The following is a 26,314-nucleotide window of genomic DNA, read 5'->3' on the forward strand; positions in this document are numbered from 1 at the left end:
ACATTCTTTTGTATTTATCTGTGCTGCGTATTCACCTCCATAGTGTATATGTTTTGGGGTGGGGGGGGTGTATTTCCATCAGCACTCCCTAGAGAATTCCCCACACAGCCTGTTTCTATCCTTACTGGGATAGGTGTTTTAACTTGAACAATTGCCCTTTTAGAATCTCAAGGCCTTGGGCTTATTTTTGCCTTTCCTCTTGGACCCTCCTTTTCAAAAAGCTAGAGTACGTGCACACCTTGGCAGTTGCAGGCTTCACAATGATGTTTTTCCTGTTTCCTGCTCTTTTCCTGCTGTCTCCTAATGAACCTCCCTCTCTTTGGTGAAAAATTCAGTCAGTCCAGCAGTTCCTTCACTGCCTTCTTTCTCTCCTCAGAGATGACACTGTCCTTAATGAGGACCAGTCAAGAACTGGTTGTGGCAAATTAGGGGGAAACGTCTGACGAACATGAATTCCTCATCATGCCTCTGTGTCCCCGGATGGCTTTCCGATCTGCTTTAGGAAAGCATCACCGTATCCTCTGGTGCCCACTTACTCATGCCCTCTATAAAATGCTCCAAAGAATACCTCAGAGTGAGGCCAGGCTCTCCTATATTTAAGCAGAGAGGAAGTTGGAAGGAAAAGTGTCAGTCAGCTGGAAGGGTATGTGGACGTAAAACATCCACGGAGTGGTTCTGAGCCTGTGAGGTCAGTCTACCTACATAACCACGGGCCCTGTCCTCAACCCGGCGCGCAGAGTTTCCAACTTCTACATAACAAGTGACCACAAACAGGGGCTTCCAACCACACAAATTAATTATCTTATAATTCTAGAGGTCAGACATTTAAATCAAAGTGTTAGCAGGGCTGCATTCTTTCTGGAGGCTTCAGGACGAATCCTCTTCCCTACCATTTCCTGCTTCTAGAGGCCTCCCACATTTGCAGGCTCATGGCCCCTTCCTGTGATCGCTTTGACGCTGCCTCCATCATGACATGTCCGACTCTGCCTCTGAGCCCTGCTTCCCTCTTCTAAGATGAGACGGGGCACATTCAGGATGGTACGGCTATGGCTGTAGACCTCCTCTAAGGACCCTGATGACTACACTAGGCCCATATGGAAAAATCCAAGCTAATCTCCCTAAAGATCCTTAATTACATCCGCAAAGTCTCTTTTGCCATCTAAATTAACATATTCACTGGGCCAGGGATTAGGACATTAGGACGTGGACACCTTTGAAGGACCATTATTCAGCCTACCACAAGGCCCCAAAGATAAATGCAGATGTGAATTCAAATGTAATGAATTTTGGCTTCCCCACAGTTTTTAAGTCATTGCAAGAAGGTTGCCTGAGAGGTCCAAATTCTGCATAATATCATTATTATTATTATTATTATTATTATCATCATTATTGGCGGTTTTTATTAAAAGAGAAAAGCCATCCATACCAGAGGGGAGAAATATAAGAGCTAATATCTGCTCCCCCCACAAAAAAGAAACAAATGGATTAAATTTCACTCCCTCATCACCACCATCCTAAGCTCCTATTGATGAGCAATCTCTGTTTAATTTAAATTGAGAGCCCACTGGGGAAACAAAAGTGGGGGGAGGGGAGAGATAATTCTGTTCTCCAACAATACTCGCTGCTCTCAATGGTGCACCGCTGACGTTAAAAATAATAATGATAATAGTAATTATTCTTGCCTGCCATGTTCAGTACAGGTCACACCATCACCCAGAATGAAATAATAAGCAGACACAACCCCATACTGGAATATGAAATCATCAGAAAAGCTGCTCGGAGCCAAAAGAATAAAATAAAATGTGATCTCCCGTTGGGTTGTTCCAGGCTACAGAGCCCTAACAGCCCTGCCAACAATGGCTGCTGTTGGCCATGGCTGGGAAGGGGGTGAAGAGGGGCAGCTATTAAGTCCCCATCCCATACCTCTCACAGCGGGCACCATGAATAGATGTTAAGTGGTATGTCACGGGAGCACCTAGGGAATCCCTATCTCCCCAAGCAGTCTGAACAGCGCTGCCAAATGATGGTGAAAAGCTCTGCCCACCCTCCCCAGGACAACCACTAGCTTCCAAGCAGCAGGATTTAATTCAATAGCTCCCAGGATGGCTTCGGAAAGTGATTCCTCTAAGAATGGACCATTGTTGGCAGTACATGAGGTGGCCTTGGCTTTGCATGCCAGCTCCCGTTACGATGTGAAAAGAAAGCACGTATTCAGAGCAGCAGAGGGGTCAGTAACGTGAAACTGAATGGCCTATGCCAAGAATAATAGCGAGGTCAGAGCTAGCACAGTGAGCTTCCTGCCGGGGGAGCATCTAAAAAGATCTCTTCAGCACAGGTCAGAGGCAGTAGACCTGTTAAGGATACTCCTATCCTTACTTCCTTGGTATTCCCGCAGCAAAAGAGAAAGAGCCCTCCAGAAAAGCAAGACGGCACAGCAGTCAAAAAGATGTGCCCTGCTGCCAAATGCCCAGAGTTCAAATCCCTGTTCTTGGTGTCTAAGCTTGAGGGTGAGACTTTGCATCTGTCTCAGTAGTTAGAAATCCCGAGTCCACCCTTCAGTGTAAGGTATCTTAGAAGGCATCTTAAAAGCCTTGTGAGGATGGGCAGAATATTTGATCGGTCTATAAGTCAGTGATGATGTTGTGAGTTCTACGTGAGATCACGTGCCCAGCATACTTAGTAACATGATGTGGTAAGTCCTCAATAGGCAATAGAAATCTTTTATCTCTATTATGGTTCTGATCACCTCATCTTCTAATTTTATGACATGTTTCTACTTTGCCCACTAGTGTTCTTTTGAATAAAATGTGAATTCCTCCAGTTCCCAGAGTTTCATTTTATTAATGGCTACATCCCGCAGTACCTAGCACAGTAGAAGGCCCTCAACTGGCAAGAAACAGATACTTTGGTGAATCAATGAGTGGTCAAAATAACTGGGAATGATGAGCCTGAAAAAGAGAAAACAGGCTGGAAATAAGGATCTATTTCACAAATCAAAAAGGAAGGGCTCTTATTTGGAAGGGGAGAGCCAGCTAATTCTGGGATGTCCAGAGAGAAAACCAAGATTGGAGATGGAAAGTTACAAGGAAATTAACGTGGGATCCATATAAGGAATAATTTTCTTAGACTTGGACAGGTGGAGAGAGGGAGGGGCAGCCGCCCAAGGAAGAGGGATGGGGCTCTGCTTTGAATACCACTCATCAGGGCTAGGAGTCCTGCTTCCTGAGGCTGGCTGGGTGAAATAGATGCTATCCAAAGCTGAGACTTAATGAGTGTATAACAGAGGAGTAGTAGAAAGGCGACATTTGTCTTCACTGTTGAGGAGTGAACACACACACATAGAGAGAAGAGAAGCTCTTCTAGGTTTCCTCTCTATTTCACTGCAAAGATTAAAAAAAAAAAATAGATGTTCCCATGTGGGAAATGAGCAATAAAGTCAGAAGAAAGAAAAAGTGAAAGAAAAAGAAGTGAAAGAAAAAGAACACGCGCTCTACCTTTTCCCTCCTAAATTCCAAACTAACACACACACACACAGAGAGAGAGAGAGAGAGAGAGAGAGAGAGAGAGAGAAGAGAAGCTCTTCTAGGTTTCCTCTCTCTTTCGCTGCAAAGATTTTTTTAAAAAATGATGTTCCCATGTAGGAAATGAGCAATAAAGTCCGAGATGGGCCAGCATGGGGGAGAACAGCATGGCTGTGCCAAAGCCTTAGAAAGAAATACTCTCCAAGGAGACGAGGCCTTGGGAAAGCATTGCCCTCTGTATCTGCCAAGGCCAGCCTCCCGTCTGCCAAGGCAGCACCACTCCCACCGGCTGGGGCTGTCCCAGGAGCCAGAGAAAGCCAGCCACGAAGGAAGGACATTTGCCCAGACAGATAAGTGATAGCTGGAGGAATTCTGGCCGCCGTCATCCCGACACGAGCCTCGCTGGCTCCAGGTGCCGTGCTCGGTGTGACCAGCCAGCAGGGCTGCCCTCCCAGCCCAGGAGGCACCAGCGAGGACTTCAGAGACCAACCTCCAGCGGGAGTTTCCACCGGCTGTTCGCACGCCCCTGTTTTCACACACCAGCTCTGAACTCTCCAACCTCAGAGCAGGCAGCTTTCTAGGCTGCCCATGGGTGCTAATTATAGCCAGGCCCCTGTCACTGCACTTCCTTTCTCATGGGCCAAGAGCAGAGCGGGGCTGTGTTGTCACACCTGTGCTGGTTACAGCGGTTTCCTATGACTCGTGGTGCCCTTGACTGTTAGTTAAAGGGCAAAGCCACAGGTTGGCTGGGCTGCCTCTGACACAAGTTCTCCCCTCTTCCTCCCTGCCTGCTCTTCCTTTCTGCTATCGCTCCCGGCCCCCACACTCTTTGACCTCCTTCTCCTTTCCACTCCTCCCCTCTCTAGAAGTTTCTGTCTCCTTTCCCCTTTCCTCTGGCCGAGCAGCATCAGAACTCCTGTGGTATTTGGACATCTTGACCTCTACCTGCAGGATCACATTTCTGTTTCAAGAAAATGCTTATGCACCTGGTCTATTCACCTCCATACCGTGTGTGTGGTAGGCCCGAAACTCTATGGTCCTCAGTCATTTTTACTCTCATGTCCAGAATCTCTCAAAATGGATATTGCTCATGTTTTCCATCCTTCCAGAAGAGCCTCTCAAAATACGACAGGACACCTGTGGGCTGGAGCCCTCACTCTCGCCTTCAAAGGGCTTTGCTGCAGTAGTCACGCCCTCTCCCTCATGGGTCATCAATCTCTCCCTCTTCTTGATTCTTCCTCTCAACCCACAAACATGCTCTAGGGTTCCCCCTTGAAAGGAGCAAAGTGTCCTGTACCCCACATCCTCCTCGACCTATCAGCCCATGCCGCTGCCACACTTCCCAGAAAACATCTTAAGAGAGCCATCTCCAGAGTCTCCATTCCCTCACCTCCCGTTAGCCCATCCACCTATTACATTGGTATTTTCACCCCTCCCCTTGGTTGCAACTGCCTTTGCCAAATCACAGATGACCTCCAAGATGCCAGTTTCAATGTCCCTTCTCTGTCCTCATCTTGCTCAGTTCTCTCAACAGCTGTTGATATGGATGGACACTCCTCCTCCCAGAAACTCTTTTGTCCCTTAAATTCTGCGAGCCCACATGCTGGGCCACTTCCCTACCCAAGCTCTAAACGAAGGAGCCTCTCATAGCTCATTCCCAAGGCTTCTCCTCTTCTGTCCCTTTTAAAAGGATCTCATCTATTCTCACGGCTTTAAGTAACTTCTATGCCACATTTTCAATAGATATAGCTTCAATCTCTCTACTGAGCCCCGAGTCAATATCCAATAGGCACCTCGAAAGTATCCTCGCTAAATCGTGATTGTCAAAATTCCCTTCCAAATCTCTTCAGAACTGTCTACTGTCTCAGGAAACAGCAGCTCCACTCAGCCAGTGACTTGAGGCATAAACCTAACCCCCCTTTTTTCCTCCCCCCACCCCCCAGTATCCAACCCATCATCAAGTCCTTTTTGCTCAGCCTCCAAAATACAGTCCAGATTGCTTTACCAGCCTCACTGCCTCCCCTCTAGATTAAGTTGCCTTCCTCTCCATAAAGACAAGTGCGATACACATTCTCTGTGCTTCCTTATTCCATCTTGCCAGCCTCTAAGTCATTCTTTACCTACAAAAAGGAGGAATCCTTGTAACACATTTGTCTAAGCATGTTACTCCTGCTTGTGGCTTCCCATTGTTCCTAGAACAGGACCCGACACATAGTAAGAGCTCAGTAAATAGTTGTGGAATGAATGAATAAATGAATACTCAGCCAGGTTCGCATGATCAAAGCACAAGAATGGATGATTTTAGGTTGCCAAAGAAAGCTGCCTTTGTTGTTCTTTGTACATTGTTCAGGTTTGATGATTATTTGATGGATAAATAACACCTACCATTTATTAAATGTATCCAGTACTAAACTGCAAGTTGGGTTTATCCTTCTCCCTTATTTATAGGACAACACAGCTAGTGAGTACCAGAGTTGGGATGGAAGCACAGGACTGCCAGATTCCAAGTTTCACATTCTCTCTACTCCATTCAGTCACTCAATCAACAAACATTTATGGAGAACCAATTATACCAGGCACTCTGCAAGGCACTGGGGAATGAGAGAAATAGGGTTCTTATCTTCAGGCAGTTTATATTCTGAGGACCATCCTCTCCCCAAAAGGAAATGGATAAATGAATGAACAAAAGAACTAAGTCAACATTTTTAAATGGCCTACTATATATATGAACCACATCTTCTTTATCTGTTCATCTGTTGAAAGGCATCTCAGCTCCTTCTATGGAATATTACTCAGCCTTCAGAAAGGATGATTACCCAACATTTGCATCAACATGGATGGAACTGGAGGAGATTATGCTAAGTGAAATAAGTCAAGCAGAGAAAGACAATTATCATATGGTTTCACTTATTTGTGGAACATAAGGAATAGCAGAGAGGACATTAGGAGAAGGAAGGGAAAAATGAAGGGGGAGGGGGAACAGACGGGTAGATGAACCATGAGAGACTATGGACTCCAGGAAACAAACTGAGAGTTTTAGAGGGGAGGGGGTGGGGGAGATGAGCTAGCCCGGTGATAGGTATTAAGGAGGGCACGTATTGCATGGAGCACTGAGTGTTATATGCAAACAATGAATCATGGAACTTTACATCAAAAACTAATGATGTACTGTATGGTGACTAACATAACATAACATAACATAACATAACATAACATAACATAACATAATATAAATAAATAAATAAATAAATAAATAAATAAATAAATAAATATCCTACTATACATCAAGTGCCATGGAAGGCATCGGATATGACAATTATACTAGGGAGTCCCTGGCCTAAGAGGCTGTACTAACCAACCACTTAAAAAGCTCCCCTTGACCTACCCATTTCTGACTAATCATATGATCTGCTCCCCCACTTCATCCATCGCACCTTCAAATTATTCCTAATGCCAATATGTTCAATCATTAAGTTGTTCACATGAATCGTCTAGACATCGAAATATGTGTCATCTCAGCCCAAGTTGACATTAATTACCTTGGCTCGTAATCAGAGCTTATCTTAAACCCTAAAGTGGTCTGGAGCAACCAGAATGTGCTTATATTTCCAGAGGAGACTTCAAGGATGGCATTTGATCTGGTCCTTCATGAATGGATCGGATTCAAACACAAGGTGTGGTAACATTATTCCAGGTAACAGGAAGTATGAACCACGACCTTTTTTGACCGATAAGATGAGGACGAACAATGCAGGAAAGGTTATAAGGAGTATATAAGATGTTGGACCTAAGGCACTTTCTAATCTATAAATCTCTGTATCAGTCGGATGGATTACAGTCATTGCCTAAACTATACCCTAAAAATCACCCCTCTGCATTAAGGCTTTATTTCTTCAATGACCCACATCCTCCTACCCCCAAATCAATTATATTAGGAAGAAGAGTGTTTAAACTGCTCGCTCCCAACTGCATGTTTCCTGAAGGAGTTACCTTTTTTGTTTTGGAGGTTTTTTTTAATTGAAGAAAAATGCACGTAACATAAAATTCACTCTTTTAAAGTGGACAATTCAGCAGCACTTAGTACATTCGCAATGTTCTGCAACTACCACCTTTATCTAGTTCCAAAATATTTGTATCACTTCAAAATAAAACTCCATGCACATTAAGCAGCTTCTCTCCATTTACCACCCCTCTGATCCTTGGTACCACCAATCTACTTGCTGTCTCTACAGATCTACCTATTCTGGACATTTCATATAAATGGAATCATATGATATGTGACCTTCTGGATCTGGCTTCTTTCCCTTAGCATATTGTTTTCAAGGTTCCTCCAGGTAGCGTCTATCGGTACTTCACTCCTGTTTATGGCTGAATAACGTTCCATTGTATGGCTCTGCCAAATTTGTTTAACCATGGGTCATCCGTCGATAGACATTTGGGTTGTTCTACCTTCTAACCATTGTTACTGGTGCCGCTATAAGCATTTATGTGCAAGTATCTGTTTGAATCCCTGTTTTCAACTCTTTAGGGTATATTCCTAAGAGTGGGATTACTGAGCCATATGGGAACTTAACTTTTTGAGGACTGAAGGCATTTACTTACCCTCTAGTAGGGGGAATATGGGGCCGAGGATCAGGTTGCTGTGATGGACAAGGGAAAGCCATAAGCCACAGAACCCTAGAAAGAATGGAATGTGGTGTTGTCCTGAGTGAATTCCCAAGGTGTAGAGAAAAGAGGGGAAGGATCCTGAAGGCCCCTAAGGAGAGAGAACCAAAGCAAAGTGTGCATGCAAAGCATATGGGAGAGGTTCCACAAAAACACAGATGAATGAAAGCCTGATGGGTAGGAATCAGCGAGCAAGATACACCCTAGCTTTCCCGAGAACTTTCCTAGAGCTGTGGTGAGCTTTCAAGTTGGGGACTCTAATCCTCTTAGCTCAGAGCTACCTCAGCTGCTGAGACCCAACGGCCTGGCACTAAATGGTTTCATGTATTTGCAACCTCATACCATTAACTCTCATATAGCCATTAAATCGGTCATGTAGGTTTGTCTTCCCAACTCCTTCCTGATTTCTTAAAGAGCTGGCACCCTGACTACTTATTGTCCGTTTTTAAATATGGAATGCTTCACAGATTTGTTTGTCATGCTCGTGCAGGAGTTATGCTAATCTTCTATCATTCCAATTTTAGTATATGTGCTGCCGAAACGAGCAATATTTCTTTATTTATTTACTTATCTCATACTAACCAATACAGTGCCTCAGCAGGTCATGATTAAATGCAAGTTGCTTGCTCACCTGACTTTTAAAAACCTGTAATGAGTATCTGTTTAATACAGAAGTTACAAAGTACGGCTAAATTCAGTTTTCTGCCTCTGACCTGTGCAACTTGCTCTTGATAGTTCTGCTAAAAGCTGCAAGATCGCTCCTTATAAGCCTCTGTCAAGCACCTTCATTCTTAACGTGGGCATTCTGCTGTCACTGCTTATCCTCATGTCGTCAGAGAGAGGACGGAGAGGACAACTGAGATAGGTGGCCAACTTCAGTTCTCTCTTATTTCACGTGCATGGGATAGCACAACTTCTGCCTCCATCTTCCACTTATGGTGGGGGGCTGAAAGAGACAGATTTAAGCTTGAAGTTCTTGTCCCATGTCCAAGTAATCATATGCTACCAACTTTTTATCATCCCATGTAAAGGACTAGATCTATCAACTGTTATTGATGAGGTAGACAGATTAAACAGGCCTGCACACTCCAAGATTAAAAGCTGAGGACAAATGAGACTTAGAGCAGTCATTTCCTCAGGAAGTGGCACAAGCTAAAAATATGAAAAGAAAAAATCAAGGAGAGTTTAAGACTACATCAACGATCCATCCACTATGAGTTATTATGAGTCCCATTTAGTAGTTACATATGGGGTCACTCCCAAACTTTGAATCTAACAGCCTGGAGGCCAACCACTTTTTCCCATAATGCTTCACTCTGCGTACCCACGGGACAGAAATCTGAACTGAGGTAAAACATAGAAGGTAATCTTGGATTTGTCCAGGAGAGAATTTCATCCATCTCAAACTCATGCCTTTGTACCTTTGGAGAGTGCTGGAGCTTGGCCATCTGTGCCTCCGCAAGAGTGACAATTGCTGGGGAGCAGAATGAAAGACTGTTCTTGTGACAGCGTATGCGTGCATGTGCGCATGTGTGCGTGTGTGTGTGTGTGTGTGTGTGTGTGTGCGCACGCGCGTGCGCAGAGTAGGCAGGGAAGCGCATCTCATTTACTGCTGCTGGGAGTGAACACGGATAAGCCTCTAAAGAAGGGAATTTGACAAAATTTACCGAATGCACACACCCTTTGATCCAGTGATTCCATCTTAGGAACTGATCCTACATGCATGCTCTCACATGCTTGAAATGATGTATGTATTACAAAGTTGTTCACTGCAGTAATATTTGTAAAAGTAAACAAAATCAAAAACAAAAACAACAAAACAAAGCAAAAAGGAAATACCCTAAATGTCCTTCAGGTCATAGACTGAAGGTTTAGACACCATCCGCACCAGCACTGCTGGCCAGAGTCCAAACTCCTCTGCCCAGCACCGGAGCTTCTGAGGGTCTCCCAGCCCAACCTCCCAGCCTCGGCCCCCAACTCTCCTGCAGGAACCCCACCCTCCATGCGAACCTTGAGCTCCTGGCAGACAGAGACCCTGCCTGAGGCAGCTCCACGAGCACCTGAGTGACACAGAGGCCACCACATGGATTGGTCCATAATCACCTGCGGGTGAATAGATGACTGAATGATCAGTCCTTTAAACGCCTTAAGTGCTCCAAGTCCTTTCTCTATGCTGCTCCCACTATCTAGAGTACCTCCCCTCCTCTGGTGAAACCCCACTCATCGCTTAAGCCCCTATTTAGAGACCCTTGCCCAAGCCAACACTCTTCTGTCTCATTCCTATTCCCAGAGCTCTTCACCCAGTTTCCATTACCAGGCTGCTCCTTTATATTCTCATCAATGTATATATTTGCAACCCTATCAAAATATAAAAGCCTTGAAAGCAAAGACTACTTCATTTTTGTCTCTCCAAATCCTCTCACGGTTTTTGACACGTGTTTGGTTCTCAGTAGGTATTTGTTGCTGAATACATTGTGAGGAAAAGAAGGAACTTGGAGAATCTCCACTCCTCACCTCCTATTAAGTCAGAAATGTAAATTAGCATTTCAACTAAATTAATTGCTACCTTCTAAATCCTGAGACCCCGGCTTTGGGACTAAGATAAAGAAGCAAAACAATTTTAATAGAGAGGACAATGCATGGAATCACTTCATCGTTTCCAAAATCCACTTATTTTTTGAGATGGACCAGAATTCAGAGCATTTTTCTGATCAGCAGAGCTTCCCACAGTTCTTTATTGAAACAGGACTTTGAGCTCCATAGCTAGTGAATCCCCCATAAGGAAACTTACCAAGTAAAAACATCCATGCAAATAAAAAGTCAGCCCCATGTGGGGAAAGCCTGAAGGTGGGGCAGCTGCCCCAGGTTGATGTAACGACAGTGACTAAACAATGAGCTGTTCTGCCCTCTCCTTGTCGGTGAGGAAAGTCCTCAAAGAGGCAGACGCTGATGACCAGAAGCCCCGCGCTGTGCAGAAACCCAGACGCTGGAGCAATTTTCAGCAGCAGTTGAGAGCCTAGCCGGGGGGACACCATGCACCTGCTCTGTGAGGGGCAGACCTGCCCGACTAGCTTGCGGCGGCAATTTAATTGATTTATTTATGAAGAGCCCATAGGAATGTACTTCCTAAATCACTGCTAGCTACTCCAAGGCTGCAGTTTTAATGTTATCACTGCCCCCTCAGCCGGGGAGACGGGGAGACTCCCCCATAACTCACAAAGCTCCCAGTCCCCAGAGATTCATCACACTTTGATTTACGGCACCCCACTCCAGGAGGGAACAAAGGGGCTAGTCCAATGGGCTCATTGCTCATTCACTCATTCTCTCGTTCACTCATGGCACGTACATTTATTGAGTGCCCACCATTGCCAAGCACCAGCATTATGGGACAAACAAAAATGACAAAGGTACAATCCCTGACTTCAAGCAGCTCTTGTGGTCCAGTCAGGAGGCTGAAACATGTATACAATTAACCCACATGGGTGGCAGCTCTACAGACTACAAATGCTTTGCATGGTTTAAAACGTGCTAAGGGAGATTAGAGGACGAAGGAATCTCTTCTCGCTGGGTCCATCTATAAAAGTGTTGGGAAAGAGATGGCACTTGGACAAAGCTATACAGAAAACCTGCACAGCATCCTAGAAGTCTCTGGGGTCAAGAAAATCACTCCAGGAAGCATAGGGATATAATGAAAAGGCTGCCAGATTAGGATGAAAGGGATCTGGGATCTTGCCGTGTAGTTGCCACTTGTGAATATGCGATCTCAAGCAATGACCTTCGGCCATGGCTTTCCTCATCTAGAAAAAGGAGGGTGAGCCAGATCCTCTCTAGAGCCCACTGAGAGCTACACTCCACACGATCTCTCCGGCTCCCAGATTCAGAGGCGAGGGGTCAGAAAGAGAGATAGGCAAGTGGTTAGCCAACTCCCAACTGGGTGCTTCTGTGCAGGGATGCCACGATGGAGAAGCCACAGTTTCAGAGTGTGTCTGTTGCCACACACACATGGAGGCACGCCCGTCAGGTATCATATGATACAACAGGTGTGTATGGGGGAGCAGGAAAGAAAAAGATCGGCTCGGTTAAGGAGATTTTTAATAATTTCTCAGGCTGGACATCTCTGAAAAGGGTGATGTCTCAACTCTACCACTGCAGGAGCAGGAAGGATGGAGATTTGAGAGAGAGTTGGATTTTGCCTTTTTCCACTTGTCCTCAACTGACACGGCTGTGTGAGAACAGTAAAGAAGGTGGGCTGGGTGAACCGCATCTGGGCTCCAAGAGCGCTAGGGGAGAAGCGCCATCGACAAAGCACAGCCCACAGAGGAGATGGCAGGACAGGGCAAAAGGGTGAGAAGGGGGTGAGAAGAAAATAGGAGCTAAGCCCCAGAGTAGAGGCAGACCTGAAAGGACTTCCTCCGAGGAAAAAGTCCTCTAGTAATGACCCTCATGCCCATTTAAGAGCAGGATGCCCAAAATGCAAGAAAGTGGCAGCCACCTCTCTCCCCCTCCCTCCTTCTCCATCCCTCCCTTTCTCTGTCCCCCTCCCTCTCTCTTCCCCTCCCTGTCTCCCTCTCCCTTCCTCTCTCCAACAGCAGGATATTATTTCCCAGTCTCCACCTAATACACAAGCAACTTTACGACAATATGCCAAGGGTCTTGCACAACAAACGCTCCACCTGCTCACCTGCCTGAGTTTCCTTCCGGACCACGCATCTGTGAGAGCCAGGCAATGGGCCATTATTGCCAATCCCATTCCCAGACGCTCTGGGAAGGAGGCAGCCATAAGTCCTAATGTGCATGAGTTCAGCTAGGAACACCAGTCACAGATGGAATTCACGGTTCTGAGAAAGCTCCAGGCCACGGGCAGCAGTGTGTCTAACCACAGGGTCTGAGCTTTACTGGAGGTAGGCAAACATTAATTTGATGAGGAAGATAACCTGTCTGCCAATTTTAGAAGAAACAACCCAAATGGAAAGTACCTGATTAAGGGAGACAAGGAAAAGGAGGAGAAGAAAGGGGCCAGCAAGCAAATTTGTTTTTCTTGGTACCAAGTGTCAACGCTGTTTACCTAAAGTAGGTCTCTCTCTCTTTTTTTTTTTTTTTTTTGAAAACATATTTATTCATATTCAGGAGTATCTATTGCTCACTTAGCTTCAGATTTCGGTTGCAATCCCACATCGCTCAGCCCCCACTGAGGGCACCTTTGACCAGCCATTGGATGAAGCCTTCAGTCTCTGCGAGGCTGCCCGTACAGTAGACACTCTTCATTTTTAATGCACTTAAATCTCAGTTGGCATGCAATTTTACCTTCTGCTTCTCTCCCCTGAACATGACATCATACTATTCTTCCATAATGGTCTTAGTAATCACCTTCTTAATAATGCCATAGGCATCCATCAAGTGGATGCACTATATTTACCCAACTGTTCCCTTTGATGAAACATTTAGATGGCTTGCTCTTTTTTTATTAAAAATAACACAATACTGCACTGTGGAGTATCGGACCTAAATAAGGAATAAAAACTGCTTGCATCCAGCAGGAGAAAAAGTCTCCTGGTCCCTCCCACCTGACCATGAACACCTCTCTTGCAGGAGAACTAACCCCTGCTAAGTGACATGAGAAGAACACTCCAAAATTTCCATTATCGAGTTTACTAACTAAAAATGATATGAATGGAGGCCCCTCTTTTCCTTATCTGTCAACTTTTCTTTAAAGTGCTTTTAGAACCAAAAGCCTTTTGAGGGAATGGGATGTGGCTGTGTTTCTTAACGTTTTCATCTCAACTGTGACATAACAAGCAATATTCAGAATGCCAGCTATTGCTCATTGCATGTATACATTTTTCTTTTTAAAGACAGTCGTGAAAAGGTGAGAAAACTTATTAAAACTTAAAATTGGCAACAGTGTGATCCTGAACTCTCAAAAGTAGCAAAGCAAATGGAACTGTGGGCTGTAGACAGTGTGGGGAGGCAATCAAGAAATGCCAAGCAAAATAGCAAGATCTCGATAAAAAGGGGCTCGCAGGAAACACAGATTCAAAGATGGCATTACAGTGGCCAGGGAAGCTCCAGAGTTTCTATCTTAACAGACGAACCTGGGAAACACAGATTTAACTGCACATAGGCAGATAAATGAGAAAGCTTTTGCAGTGAACTACAGGCAGCTTCCAAAGGCTTTGAGCTTCTCACACTGAACCTCTCACAGAAGAAAACCCAAACTCCTGAGCAGGGCAAGCATGAAGAGAGTATCACTCTTCCGCCTCACCCTGCTTTTTGTCCAACTCCCACCACTCCTGGCTCTCTCCCAGTCCTGGCCCCCACACTTCTGCTTACCTGGTTTCCTCCACCGCAATGGCTCTGTCCCCTCCGCCCTAGCGTCTGATCAGAATCCCGCATCCCCCCCTTACAACCTGCAAGCCCAATTCTAAAATCACCCTCAGCTGAACTGTTCCCAGGCCCTCTCAGCTGGAAGCAATCTCTCTGGGCCCTGCACAACACTGTTGCCCTCTCCCGCCGGCCCCCGCCCTGTTCAGCCCTGGCCTCTCTCACCGCATTGTGTCCTGTCAGCTCTGTCCTGTTCTGTAGCATGAGACCCAGGGCCAGCCTGTGGTAGTCTCTCCATGAGTGTTGGCTCAGTTTTCCTAAATCATACCTAGGACCAACAAAATGACTATCTTATTAACTGTGGCCAGGGATGAAGAACTTTCATCGGCTAAGAGAAAGGAGAGGTATGGTCAAGGAGGATGGAGACGAGGTGGGAGCACGGCCTCAGGACATAGGGACTCTGGGGGAAATTACTGCAGAGGAGTCACCACTCCATCAAGGAAAAGGAGATTGGGAGTTAGGCAAGCCACCTTAGCTCTCGCTCTCCTTCTCCCGGCGTTCCCTCCACCTCCTGAGCCAGAGAACGGAAAACTGCCTCCAACGTGTGTGGTAATAACGCTGAAGTTCTCTGATAAGGAGAATGTGGATGGAGGTTTCTTTTTTTTTTCCTTCTCCTTCCTTCTTTCCTTTTTTCTTCTATGTTTTGTTTCCCAGATCACGGAGTAAATTCATAGGGGAGAGTACGTAAAGCCAAAATCATGTCAACTGTGTCTCAACAAGGTGTTTTTAGGGGCGCCTGGGTGGCTCAGTCGTTAAGCGTCTGCCTTCCGCTCAGGGCATGATCCCGGAGTTCCGGGATCGAGTCCCACATCAGGCTCCTCCGCTAGGAGCCTGCTTCTTTCTCTCCCACTCCCCCTGCTTGTGTTCCCTCCCTCGCTGGCTGTCTCTCTCTGTCAAATAAATAAAGTCTTTAAAAAAAGAAGGTGTTTTTAATAGGATGACGTAGATCAGGGGAAAAGATGAGGCTGAAATATCTCAGAGCCCAGGTATGTAGGCTGGTGCCCCCAGTGATACTCACAGTTGTGTGGCTGGAGGTGTCAGAGGCAAGCAAGGGGGTGAATCCACATAGCCCACCGCACCTGGGCCCTGCAATTTTTAAGGTACCAAAAGGGCCCCATGCTTCCTCCTGAACCCCGACCACTGACCCCATGTTCTCCTCTCTTCTCGGGTTCATTTTGAGAAACACCTGACCTGTGCTCACATTGCTTTCCAAGCTTCCCTGCCACACATCCCATTGCACTCATACAAACCTTTTTTCCCTGCTCAAACTTCCAGTCCAACCTCTCCCCAAATCTCAGTAGGACGATGGCCTGGCCCTCCTACATTCGTAAGATCAAGGCCATCTTGCAGAACTCCCTGAAGTCTCTTCTCCCAAACCCCCAGCACATGGCTGACATTCCCAACTCTGTTCTCAGAGGAAGGAACCTCAGGGCAGCTCAGGGCACACCGGGGCTCCCTCCCCTTCCTTGTCCTTCCCTTCCCCCCATCTCACACCCCAGATCTGGTTTCTGCTTTTTTTCTCCCCCTGTGTGCTTTTTGTTTAATTATATGATTCATTTATATAGAGAATTTTCACTTGGATTGATCTATTTATACTCTTTTCCAATCTTCATTTCCACTGACCACAGACAGTTCACGTTAGCGTTCACCATGTACTTGAATTTATCACAAATGACAAATCAGCCAGAGCATGGGGCTTTTGGCCCACTCTACCAGCCTCTTTAAAGACTGTAATCTCACTGTTATTTTAACAGAAAAGAATAAACTGTAATTTCACTCTTCCTGCCTATTACCCATGTAATACTTTGCAGGATTCGCCAGCATCTTCTCAATCTTATGAAAAAATCCATCAAAGTTGATCTAATAGTATTGAATAGTATCAATGAAATAGTACATTTCATTGTTTCTTTTCAAGCTTATTATGTGCCAATCTATTTCATTTCCCTTCAAGCCTCCTACAACCTACAGTACCGCCCAAATTTGGATTTTACTATCTTCTTTGACATTCTGGCCCAACCAGACTTTTTTGCTTTAAAACAAAACTACTCTTTTTCCCCTTCTTTTTAAAGTTAATGCTAATTTGCCTTCCCTCTTGTTTTTCAGACAATGCTAAAGCTTCCCATGAATTTTTCAAGACCATTTCTTTCGATAGTCTAGATACAATCATTTCACATATGTTCAGCACTCCAAAATGTCACATGTTAAAAACTGCAGTTTTTACGACTGGCTCAAAAACAGTATGGCTCAATTTCACTTGGTAAAACTGAAGTGATTTAATACAGGCACAGACATTTTTAATCAAGTAGGAAACACTTTAAAGACATGCCGATTTGAAAAGGCAACAAAATAAAAAGATAATCAAAGCAAATACTAAAACTGACTTTATAATAAAAAATAATAATTGGCAGTTTAAAATGAGTGAAAAATGAGGAATGTGCATTGAAAAACAAAGATAAAGCATTCCCATTGATAAAATGGAAAACCCATTAAGTTTTATAGTCTATTTTCCAAAGAAGTTATATTTCAGTGTGATTTCTGAAATACTACAAAGATATATTCTGTGTATAATTTAGGTACCCATGTTAAAACTTTAAATTTTGCATGCTACATTTATTAAAGAAACACTGGTAATAACCTAGTGTTTGTAAAATTCTAAGTTTCGACAAATATTGTATATATCACAATCAGTTTATATTGCAAAGTCATGATGAATCTGGAATTAGGAGAAAATCTATTTGATACATATTTCAATTGATTAAAAAATATCAGACTTGCATGTTCTTTTTTTTTTTTTTTAAGATTTTTATTTATTCATTCGACAGAGAGAGAGCCAGCCAGTGAGAGAGGGAACACAAGCAGGGGGAGTGGGAGAGGAAGAAGCAGACTCCTAGCGGAGGAGCCTGATGTGGGGGTCGATTCCAGAACGCCAGGATCACGCCCTGAGCTGAAGGCAGACACTTAACCGCTGTGCCACCCAGGCGCCCCTGGACTTGCATGTTTTAAGTGAACTGAAAAAGCTGTATCTTAAGAAAAAACAGTAATTTAACAGGGTCTGTATACTTTTAGTTGCCACTTATAAAACAAACAAGCAAACAAACAAAAAGCACATAGACAATGTTAACACTAGGGGCATCTGGGTGGCTCGTCAGGTTTCAACTCAGGTCATGATCTCAGGGTAGTGGGATCCAGCCCCTTGTGGGGCTGTGCGCTAAGCGGGAGTGTGCTGGAGATTCTCCCTCTTTCTCTGCCCCTCCCCCAACGCATGCACACTTGCACACGCTCTCTCAAAATAAATAAATAAACTCTTGAAAAAAAAAAGAATGTTAAAGGTAATATAAACTAACCCAACAGTGCTCCCATACTCACATTACAGAGATCCAGGCACTTTCTTTCTGTAGCTGGGCCACTACTCTTGCTTTACCATTCTTTAAAAACCCTCCCTCCCACCCTTCTATCCCCCTTTCCTTCACTGCTCCTTGTCTTGAAAGAGAAGCTTCCATTCAGACTCCCCCTATTCTCTGGTCCAATTCTCTGATATTTTATCCTACTCCACCTCCTCCAGGGAATATAAACTACATTCTCAAAAGTTATAAATTGCTTCATGTTAATTGGCAAAATCCAGGAATTGCCTGTCAAAACACCCAACTCTGCAATATCGGGACAGTGTCAATCACTTTCTCCTCAGAAATCTCTCCTCCCTGGGCTGTTACAGGACCCCTGGCCACTGTCTTGTATTCTGACCCCTCTTCCTCCTTTAAAAATATTCCTGGGGTACCTGGGTGGCCGAGTGGGTTGAGCATCCAACTGTTTTGGTTTTTTTTTAAGATTTTATTTATTTATTCGACAGAGATAGAGACAGCCAGCGAGAGAGGGAACACAAGCAGGGGGAATGGGAGAGGAAGAAGCAGGCTCATAGCAGAGGAGCCTGATGTGGGGCTCGATCCCATAATGCCGGGATCACGCCCTGAGCCAAAGGCAGACACTTAACCGCTGTGCCACCCAGGCGCCCCGAGCATCCAACTCTTGGTTTCAGATCACATGGTGATCTCAGGGTCATGGGATCGAGCCCCAAGTCAGGCTCTGTACTCAGCAGGGAGTCTGCTTGAGATTCTCTCTTTCTCCCTCTCCCTCTACCCCTCTCCTCACTCTCTCACTCAAATAAATAAATAAATCTTAAAAAAAAAAAATATTCCCGAGTCATCTGCCTTCATCCTCTTCCTTTTCAACACTCTCTTCTCTATACCCACAGTTGTGTTGTTTCCATTGTCACCCTGATAAAGACATTGCCCAAAATGATGCCTGACTCTCCCCTTGAGTTATAACCCCACAGGTCGGTCTCTTCGTAGGAAATACTACAGCAACACTTCAGTCTCAATTTTCTGAAAATTGAACTCAGCGTTTTCATCCCAAACTCACTTCTGTTCATGGATTTCACATTTCTGTTGGTTTCCTTCTACCCTCCCAGGCCCCAAGGCTGAAAATTACAGGATCTTCCCTTCCGCTTTTCTCCTTATGGCTTTTTAATTATCACGGACCCTTCCTTTACAGTATCACTCAAAACAACCTCCAAATTTTCTTCCTAGTCCACACCTTCCTTAACACTGCTTGTACTGTTACAGTAGGCTTACTAGCTATTCCCCTGGCTCTGGGACCTTTTTTCTTTAAACCAAACCCTGTAGGGCACACAGAGGCGTCTTCTTCAATCACAGCTCTGGGACTCTAAAAACTTCATTAAGTCCTGATTAATTGCTAAATGAATTCTGAACTCCTGACCATGCATTCCAGGCTTTCAGAATCTGGTGCCTCTCCATCTTTTAAAAGAACACATACCCTTCTTTTATACTTTAGGACTCAGCCAAAGAAAATATATACCGTGTTCTTCGTTCAATGGTCCTTTCTCCCTTTCCCCCGGCTTCTATTCATTCTTCAAATTCCTGCTCCTCCTCCTCCATGAAGCCCCCTGTTCTGTTCTCCCTTATCTGGGTCTCTTTTTTGACTCTTATTCCTTTTTAACTCATATACTAGACTCCAAGTTCCCTTAAGAAAGAGTCTTGATTAATAAGTCCATGGACTCACTTACTCAGCAAAAATTGAAGGAACATTTACCATGTGGAAGACCAGAGTTAGGGAACAAAGTTTGGGTAGACAGAAAGTTGTGTGCCAGGCAAAAAAGTGTTAACGTGATGGTGCAGGGAGCAGGGAACCAACAAGACAATCTATGAAACACAAGGGGTGTTTTACAAAGATCCATGAACAATGGTCAAATGCCGCAGTAAGGAAGACAAACCGGGAGGGCAGGTATGGTCCCAAGGGCTGTTTTGTCAATCTAGGTGCAAAGTGATAAGAGACTGTGGGCCACAAGGAAATACCACTTCACATCCATTAGGAAGGCTACTATAAAAAAAAACAAAAACAAAACCCTGAAAATAAGAAGTATTTGTGGGCATGGAGAGAAATCACCTCCCCCCCCACGGTGCAGTAGTGATGACAGTTACAATTGGTGGTTAACACAGAACGATGCAGCTGCTGTGGGAAATAGTCTGGCAGTTCTTCAAAAAGTTAAGCATAGAATTACCATACGATCCAGCAATTCCACCCCTAGGTACGTACCACAAGAACGGAAAACAGGGATTCAGACAGATACTTGTATGCCAATGTTTACAGCAGTGTTCTTCACAATAGCCAGATGGTGAATACAGTCTAAATGTCCATCAACAGATGAATAGATTTTTTTTAGTGTAGTGTGTGTATACAATGGAATGTAATTAATCCATTAAAAGAAATAAAATTCCGACACATGCTACAACATGGAGGAAGCTCAAAAGCATTATGCTAAAGTCAAATAAGCCAGACACAAAAAGACCAATATTGTATGATTTGTTACTTGGGGTACTTAGAGTAGTGAAATTCATAGGGACGGAGCTAGAATAGAAGTTACCAGAGACTGGAGGGGAGGGGGGATGGAGTGTTACTGTGTAATACATACAAAGTTTCAGTTTGGGATAATGATCAAGTTCTGGAAATGCATAGTGGTAATAGTTACATAAGATTGTGAATGTACCTAATGCCACTCAATTTTATACCTAACAATGATTAAAAATGGTAAATATCATGTACATTTTTTGCACAATAAAAAAATTTTGGTCCCTGTCTGGTTCCTGGGAAATAATCTCTTTCAAGCAGGATATTCCAAAATCATAGAGGTTATTTCCCAAAAGCCAGACAGAGCAAACTTTTCTTTAAAATACACAAGGACCTGCTGGGTTAATCCTTTACTGTACAGGGGGTGAGGGTAGAAGCAGTGCGCAAGTTAGGTATTGTCTAGATCTATTACAAAAATCCAGGTGCGAGATAATAGTGGTCATGGAGAGAGATGGGCACATCTTGAGTATATGCCACTGATGTGGAGCTGACAGGGTTTGTGACAAGACCAGATATGAGCTGTGAGAGGAAGAGAAGAGTCAGGGATAAGAGACACAGGAAGGCTGAGGAGGAGCAAGTTTGGAGCAGCAGAAGGAGGAAAGTTAAGTGTGGCTTGGACGTGTTAAATTAGTCTGATCTCAGATCCCACTGGAGATGGACAGCCAGCAGTTGGATTTACAAGTGGGGACAGGTTGGAGCTGGAGATAAATGTATTGGGAGTCACTGTCCACGGGTTGAATGAAGGGGCCAAGGAATGGGCCCTGGGTCATGCCAACATTGAGAAAGAATGACTAACAGAGATTTAAAGGAGCACCCAGTGAAGGAGCAGGGAAACCAAGATTGAATGCTGATCTGGAAGTCAACCATGAGATTTCAAGAAGCAAATGGTCAGCTGTGTCAAATGCCTATCAATGGGTCAAAGAGGAGACCTTTGAATTTACCACTAAGTTTGGTAATTTAGATGTCACTGGTGACCTTCACAAGGCAAGTTTTAAAGAATAGTAGAGATAAAAATGTGTTTGAAGTTAAAGAAAAAAATAGGAGCAGGGGCAGGGACAGTGACAATTGGTGGTTGTTGTCCTTGCCGACTTCCCCTCCCTGCCATGCCTTGGCACCACTCACTACCGAGAGGTCCTTGCCTGGACTTCTGTAAGCTACCCCCTCTGACTAACACTATCTCAGACACACTGGCCTCTGCAACAAGGCAGTTCTAAGGAAGCCACATTTTCCTTTCCTACTCTGCCCCTAGCTTCCCCGGTGTAAACTACACTGTATGTGTGTAATAGACTTCACGGAAGAACAGGACTGAACCTGGGAGTGACTAAACCTGGAGGTCAAATATAAGTGTTCCCGGAGTCCAATGGGAAAAAGAACTAAAAACTTTTTATAGGGGATCCTTTCAAGCACACAACCCAATTTCTAATCTTTCTTCCCTGTCTTGAGATTTCCCCTCCTCTTATTCTCCCAGTGAGCAGTCACAGGTTAATCCTACCCTGAGATTCATCCCCCACCCCACCACCAGTAAAGCAATTATTGAGACACAATAATTCTCCTATGATACAATTTCTAGGTCTTTGCTTTTCAGTCAAGAATAACACCATGGAAGGCAATGTGGAATCACATCGCTTTACATTTAAAGCTTCTTATCTGAAGCCATTCTAGTCTTACAGCAATGGCTCTCAAGGGTTAGAGTTCTTAAGATATTCTGGGGCTTGGTGTAAATGTGTATTCCTGAGCCCCACCCTCAGAAAATCTCATTCAGTGGATTTTAGGTGAGGCCTAAGAGCTTGCTTTTTGGGTTTTGTTTTTGTTTTGTTTTGTTTTTTGTAAACTCAAGCTTATGATGGTGGTCCTCTGACTTCCCCAGTTAGGGGTATTCAGTCTTCAAAAGTTCACTGTGTAATCACTGGTCCTGAGGGCCTCCATTCCGGGTGACGCCCCATTCAAGTTGGTTGGGCCTGCAGGACGCCATACAAGAGGTAAAGGGATGAGAACAGGAATGGGTGGTCTGAAAGGCCCCCCTTCCCTCCCCACCCAGAAATTATGTGTTCATCAAACTGAGTGGAAACATAACTTGAATCAAGTTATTGATTAAGCTTGATCAAGCTACTAGGTCTGATTTCTTGGCTGAGTCAAAATAAATTCATTTCCCTGTCCCCAGGGCTGACTTTCTTATAGGCCAGTCACACGGCAAGTCCTATTACCAAAAGCTGAGTGAAATAAAATACCTGCCCTCCTGGACACAAGCATCTGTTAGATGATATGCAAACTTGCTTATTTGCCCCATGTGACACTTGGCTTCTTACTGCTGTCGGGATAGTGGTCAAATGACATAATCATGGCCTCTCCTTGAAGAATATTTACCTACCAGTGATCCCTCTTTATATCACTTCCTATAATCTCACCTTTCTTTTCCCAGTAAAAATTTCCTCCTTGTACCTCTTTCATGGCTCACCATGATGTTGGTGACCACTGAAAGCTGGGGCCAAAATGACTTTCCTGAAAGATGGGGGGAAGCCCATCCATTCTCAGACATAGGTCAATCTTAGCTCCCACCAGAGCTGCTTTTGGCCTCCTTTAATGTCAAGCTGAAGAAGTATCTTCTGAGGAAAGATTTCTAAAAATGGCTGGAAAAGTCCCTATCCACCAGGATAAGTGGCTTGGAGAACCTTTCCGAGGTTTGCACTCTGGATCTTCCCAGCCTTAGGTCTTATTTCATCACCACGACTCACCTGGAGCCCCATGTTCTACCTGAATGAGACACCTTGCACATCTGTAAAGTGCTGTACCTTCTGTCTGACTGCAAAAGCATAAGCTTGGACTCTCCCCCAGTGTAGACCCCACTGCCCACCACAGGGCCGGCAGCTCACCACAGCTACCCAGTCCCACTGCCAAATCCAGGACCTCTTTCCTGCTGGGACCAGCACCACCTGCCTCTTGCACCTGCCCCAGGAATCTCACTTTCCAGCTGGTCCGAAACCTGGTTCAGATCCCACCCCTTCTTCCTGACCCATCATATTCTCTTCTCCATCCTCCCTCTCTAGGCCTGTATTTTTCTCTCTTTCATCTTTGTCCTTCAGAGCTTTGCCCAAGTAGCCATGTCATCAGTTAGTAAAAAGTTAAACTTGTCTGCGAACAGGAAAATAGGTCACTGGAGGTTGGGGGGTAAGGGGGCCACTAAAAAAAGTCCAGGAATCTCCACCAAACATGCAGAATTGTTATAAATGCTAAGACTTCTTTTCCGCAACACACACCCACACAAGAATAAAAGAGTAGTAAAAGGGGTCAGGACTTTTTTCTTAGAGTTTGCCTTTTATGTGCACCTGAATAAATAAGAATATTTATAGTCCCATAAAATGTAAGGTGTCAAGACCCAAACCTTTTCTTTAAACAGCAAATAGATGTAATGTTACAAAGTAATAATAGATTAATTCTGCATTTCAGAGTTTTTTTAAAGTACTCAGTGCATGCACAAAATGCTAAAATGCATATTTAAAGTAGAAAAATACTCTGCATGCCTAAGATTGCTTCCTGTCTTCTATTTTCAATTACTTATTTCATTATAACTAAGCAAGTCCAAATGAGAAAGAACACCTATTCATTCAAACCAGCGAAATGTGGAGGAAAAAATCTGATTGTGTTTTATATAGGCATGTGCTTATGCAATACATTTTTTAATGATCAAAAAAAATATCCACAAAATTTGGTTATATATCATTAATGTGAATTGAGAACTTGAATTTGCTCATGGAAGACATCTTGAGCTAACATAAAATACCTAGGATGCTAAAAATTAACATCATTCAATGTAGGTCATGATTATCCATTAAAATGATACTTTCGGAGATAGCTGACCCACACTTTTGAAACTTCCCAAGATATTGTAGGTGCAGTGATCATTCCCATATCTAAATACTTGCTGCAGAAAATGTTGAAATGTATAATAGTGTGCCTTAGAGACAACATAGGAGGGCCAGGGATGCAGGTGGACTTCAGAGATAAGTAGAGTCAGAAATGTGAATGCTGGGGCGCCTGGGTGGCACAGCGGTTAAGCATCTGCCTTCGGCTCAGGGCGTGATCCCAGCGTTACGGGATCGAGCCCCACATCAGGCTCTTCTGCTATGAGCCTGCTTCTTTCTCTCCCACTCCCCCTGCTTGTGTTCCCTCTCTCGCTGGCTGTCTCTATCTCTGTCGAATAAATAAATAAAAATCTTTAAAAAAAAAAAAAAGAAATGTGAATGCTGCCAGGTGTCCCAAATGGTTTATCTTTTTGTGTAGGCTCCATTCTCTTCTGTAACCTTCTTCCACATAGCAGCAGACATAACCACCTCAACCCCATCTCCAGAGACCACAGAATCCCATGTCTCCACTCTCAGTTCTAAAATTCCAGGGAAGGATCAGCTGGGCCAGCTGTCCATCCCCAGACTGACCTGTGGGAGAAAGGGACCTTTATAAGAACCCCTTCCATCGCTCCCCAACACTAGGATTGGAAGGAGCATTTTCTAGCAAAAGGCAACACTGTTCTGGGCATACAAAACCACAGATGTCAAAATAGTCCCTAAACATTTATGGTCTATTTAGTGAGACATTATACAGAAACATAAATAGAGCAATAAAATACAGTTGCTATCCAAAGACCATACATGATCTCTTATCAAAAAGATGTCATAGAAATCATGAAAACATTATGACAAGTGAAAGAAACCATTCACATGATTCCATTTATGTGAAATGTCCAGAATAAGGAAATCTATAAAGATAAAACATAGATTAGTAGTTGTGTAGCGTTGGGGTGAGGTGGGGGGAGACAGAACTGGGGAGAAATGAGGGGTGATTGCTAAAAGGTATGGGGTTCTTTGGGGGGTGATGAAAATGTTCTAAAATTGGTTTTGGTGATAATTGTACAGCTCTGTGAATATACAAAAAGCCACTGAATTGCACACTTCAAATGCATAAATTGTCTGCTATATGAATTTACCTCAATAAAGTTGTTTAAAAGAGAAAAAAAAAGATCAGATATCACAGAAAGAAAATGTTCAACATTAAAATCTTTGTTTTAAAAATTGTGAAACTTCAGGCACCGCAGTGGCTAAGTCGGTTAAGCATCTGCCTTTGGCTCAGGTCATGATCCTGGAGTCCTGGGATCGAGTCCCATGTCGGCTCCCTGCTCAGCAGGGAGTCTGCTTCTCCCTCTGCTCCTCATCCCACTCTTGTGCTCTCTCTCTCACTCTCTCTCAAATAAATAAATAAAATCTTTAAAAATTATGAAATTTCAAGCAAAGGGGTAAGGTGCTAATAATGTTAACAAAGAAAATAATTTGAAATCTAATGTAAGCTTATAAACAAAATAAAGATCTATGCTGTTGGAAAGAAGGTAACCAAAAGAAGAACTGAACAATGAGTAAATATTAGGGTGGTAAGTTTGAGGGTGGAAATTGAATTTTGAAATAAATTTTAAATCTGCCCTTTCATTTTTACATTGTTTCTCAAAGTACAATTAGCACACAGAACAGGCTTCTTAACCTTTAATTTCCTACCTGTATGCTATTAATTTTCTAACACACACTCTGGTTACATTTTAGAGTGAGTGAAAACGAGGGTGTAATTTGGAGGAAAAAAAAGAGGAGAAAGGAACTAAGGTTTAAAAAAAATCATATACTCTACAAGAACTTAAATACAGAAAGCATTAGAAACTTCACAAAAATATTTAACACCAAATTCTATGTGTGAAAAAAAGAATTGCAGAACCCCAGCCATTCCTTGAAGAACACTAGTGGACCCAGAGGTCATTTATTTATTGATTTATTTTTTAAAAGATTTTATTT

General features: G+C 43.9%; 1 non-coding gene across 1 annotated transcript; it reads right to left on the reverse strand.

The window, feature by feature from the left end:
• Positions 1-8,631: 8,631 nt before the first annotated feature.
• On the reverse strand, positions 8,632-8,734 carry LOC113253595 (U6 spliceosomal RNA). Its single transcript, XR_003315485.2, has one exon. It is a non-coding gene; the product is annotated as a U6 spliceosomal RNA (small nuclear RNA).
• Between the last annotated feature and the right edge of the window lie 17,580 nt (positions 8,735-26,314).

Source organism: Ursus arctos, unplaced genomic scaffold, assembly GCF_023065955.2.
Source record: "Ursus arctos isolate Adak ecotype North America unplaced genomic scaffold, UrsArc2.0 scaffold_17, whole genome shotgun sequence".
NCBI classification, from domain to species: Eukaryota; Metazoa; Chordata; class Mammalia; order Carnivora; family Ursidae; genus Ursus; species Ursus arctos.